This window comes from Mus caroli, chromosome 2, assembly GCF_900094665.2.
Source record: "Mus caroli chromosome 2, CAROLI_EIJ_v1.1, whole genome shotgun sequence".
Taxonomy (NCBI): Eukaryota; Metazoa; Chordata; class Mammalia; order Rodentia; family Muridae; genus Mus; species Mus caroli.
Window position 1 is genome coordinate 35,373,003 of NC_034571.1, and position 3,906 is coordinate 35,376,908.

Here is a 3,906-nt window from a genome sequence, read left to right on the forward strand (position 1 = left end):
ATTTGCAGATGATATGATAGTATATATAAGTGACCCTAAAAATTCCACCAGAGAACTTCTAAATTTGATAAACAGCTTCAGTGCAGTAGCTGGATATAAAATTAACTCAAACAAATCAGTGTCCTTTCTCTACACAAAGGATAAACAGTCTGAGAAAGAAATTAGGGAAACAACACCCTTCACAGCAGTCACAAAAAATATAAAATACCTTGGTGTGATTCTAACTAAGGAAGTGAAAGATCTGTATGATAAGAATTTCAAGTCTCTAAAGAAAGAAATCGAAGAAGATTTCAGAAGATGGAAAGATTTCCCATGCTCATGGATTGGCAGGATTAATATAGTCATAATGGCTATCTTGCTGAAAGCAGTCTACAGATTCAATACAATCCCCATCAAAATTCCTACTCGATTCTTCATTGAGTTAAAAAGAGCAATTTTCAAATTCTTCTGTAATAACAAAAAACCTAGGATAGCAAAAACTATTTCAACATTAAAAGACCCTCTTGTGAAATCACCATGCCTGACCTAAAGCTTTACTACAGAGCAATTGTGATAAAAACTCATGGTACTGGTACAGTATCAGACAGGTAGATCAATGGACTAGAATTGAAGACTCAGAAATGAACCCACACATCTATGGTCACTTGTTCTTTTACAAAGGAGGTGAAACTATACCATGGAAAAAAGACAGCATTTTCAACAAACTGTAATCCTGTACAATAAAGAACCTCAGAGGGAACCATTCTTTCTTTCTTTATTTGTACTCCACAGCAATAGTAGTGAAAACTGCATGGTTTTGGTACAGAAACAGAAAGGTTGACCAATGGAATCAAATCAAAGACACTGAAATAAACCCACACACCTACAGACACTTGATTTTTGATGAAAAAGTCAAATCCATAAAGAAAGCATCTTCAACAAATGGTGCTGGTCTAACTGGATGTCTGCATGTAGAAGAAATTAAATAGATTCATATTGATCACACTGCATAAAATTCCAAGTAGATCAAAGAGTTCCATGTAAAACCAGATACAGTAAATCTAATAGAACAGAAAGTGGAGAAGAGCCTTGAACTCATTGATACAGGAGACAATTTCCTGACAATTACAGAATAACAGTGGTTCAGGCTCTAAGATCAACAATTGAAAAAATAGGTTCTCATGAAACTGCAAAGCTTCTGTAAGGCAAAGGACACTGTTCTTAGGGAAAAATAACAGCCTCCAGAATGGGAAAGGGTCTTTACCAACCCTATATCCAACAGAGGTCTAATATTCAAAATATGTAAAGAACTCAAGAAGCTAAACACTATCAAACCAAAGATCTCTATGTTAAAAGGGAGGAGGGTACACAGCTAAATAGAGAATTCTCAACAGAGGAATCTCTAATGTCTGGGAAGCACTTAAAAAAATGTACAGCATCCTTAGTCATCAGGGAAATGCAAATCAAAACGACCCTGAGATCCCATCTCACATCAATCAAAATGGCTAAGACCAAAACCATAGGTGACAGCACATGTGGTTGAGAATGTGGAATGAGGGGAACACTACCTCCATTGCTGGTGGGAGTGGAAACTTGTAGGACCACTTTGGAAATCAATTTGGAAGTTTCCCAGAAAATTGGGAATATTTTTACCTCAACATCCAACTATACCATTCATGGGCACATACCCAAAAGATGACCCAATATCCCACAAGGACACTTTTCCACTATGCTCATAGTAGCTTTATTTCAGCTGTTTGCATTTACTTCCCAGCACAACTTTTAGAACCTACTTCTACAGAAGACCAGCCTAAAACAACTAGCCTTGTCAGACTAAACACTACTAGATTCTTGGATTTTTCATTCACAGCTGCCCATTGTTGTGTTAGTTGGACTACAGACTGTAAATCATTACAATAAAGTCCCTTAATTTATAAAGATATTCCATAAGTTCTGTGACTAAGAGAACCCTGACTAATACATCAACCCACCCACAAAACCTTTGACCCAAAATTTTCCCTGCCTATCAAAAGTGCAGGGACTTAGAGACATCCCATGAGCAAGTATCAATTCCTGATACTACTATTAATGATACTCTGTTATGCTTGCAAAAAGGAGCCTAGCATAACTGTCCTTTGAGGGGTTCCACCCTGCAGCTGATCAAAACAAATGCATAGACTCACAGCCAACCATTAGAAGGAGCTTGAGAAGTCTTGTGGTAGAGTTAGGGGAAGAATTGAGGAAGTAGGAGTGGACTCCAGGGACTTCTGTAGGGACTCCACAGGAAAGCCAACAGAGTCAAATAACTGGTAACCTTGGGAGCTTCTAAAGACTAAACCACCAACCAAAGAGCAAACAAGGGCTGGATGTAGGTTTCCCCCTGCCCCCCGAATACATATATAGCAGATAGATGGCTTGTTTTTCATTCAGGTCTCCCAACAACTGGAGTGGAGACTTACCCTTACTCTGTTTTCTGAGTGGGGATTCTGCTCCCCTTACTGGGCTATCTTCACTGGCCTCAGTGTGAGAGGATGTGCCTTATCCTGCAGTGACTAAGGTTGCCAAAATTTGTTTTGCAGTAAAAACAATACCGTAAGGTGTCTCTTAAATTCTTGATAAAACTATTGTATGCACACTGGTTTTCCAGAAGATAATTGTTTTTTAGCCATAGCCAATATTTTGGACAAAAATCATGAAGATCTAAAAGGCCCTTGCTCCTCTAGTCCCTGTCAAGGAATTTCCTCTTGTGTGTATACCCTGGAGAAAGGGGTTTCCTGTGCAAATGTCCTCATGGGTACAGTGGACTGACCTGTGAAACTGCCATTAATTCCTGTGGAGAGAATGCTTGCCAACATGAAGTTATCTGCTATAATGGCCCTGAGCACCTTGACTGTATCTGCCCTTCTGGATATGCTGGAAGGATCTGTGAGACAGATCACAGTGAGTGTGTTTCTAGCCCTTGCCATAATGAGGCTGTGTGTGAGGATGGAATAAAAGGCCACTTCTGCTTCTGTGTGCCTGGATACCATGGCAGGCATTGTGACTTGGAAGTAGATGAATGTGAATTCATTCCTGCATGAATGTGGTTGTATGCCTCAGTGAGATATGAAGATTCTGGTGTCATCTGTGAGTTGGAAATTGATGAATGAGAATCCCTGTTAATTCTACATGGTGCCATCTGTAAGGATGCTCTTGGGGTTTACTTTTGTGACTATGTACCTGGATTCCTTGGAGACTACTGTGAACTCAATTTGATGAATGTGCCAGTCAGCTATGACTCCATTGAGGTCTATGTGTGGATGGAAGAAACAACTCCTACTGTGACTACACATGTAAGTAGATTCACAGGGTCACACTGAGAGATTTTGATTTCTCTTCATTGGCCAAAACATTGTCTCAATGATACAACATTTGAAGACAGTGTCAACAGCTGTATTTATCACTGCTGGACTGGACATACAGGTGCCTTCTATGAGATGGACATAAATGAATGCAATAGGAACTCCTGCCAATTTGGGAGGGAATATGATGAGTTATCTTCAGAGGATCAATAGGGACACATTGCAGGACCTCCTTCTTCCTTTAGCTACCTTAGAGCCTCAGGCTCTGTTTTATCTTTCAGCCTGGATTCACAGCCTAGCATTATCGTCCTCTGAGAGGCTACACCCAGCAACTGACTGAAACAGATGCAGAAACTCACAGACAAACATTAAACTGAGCTTAAGAAGTTTTATGGTAGATTTGGGGGAAAGATTGAGGAAGTAGGAGGGGATTCCAAGAACTTCTGTAGGGACTTCACAGGAAAGCCAACAGAGTCAAATAACTGGGAACTTCGGGGTGGGGGGGGGGACTTCCAGAGACTAAACCACTAACCAATAATCATAAAAAGACTGGACTTAAGCCCCACATTTTTGTAACAAATGTGCA

At 40.0% G+C, this 3,906-nt stretch overlaps 1 pseudogene; it reads left to right on the forward strand.

The window, feature by feature from the left end:
- LOC110305857 overlaps positions 1–3,619 on the forward strand; it is an 8,388-nt pseudogene extending 4,769 nt beyond the window's left edge.
- Positions 3,620–3,906: the final 287 nt, after the last annotated feature.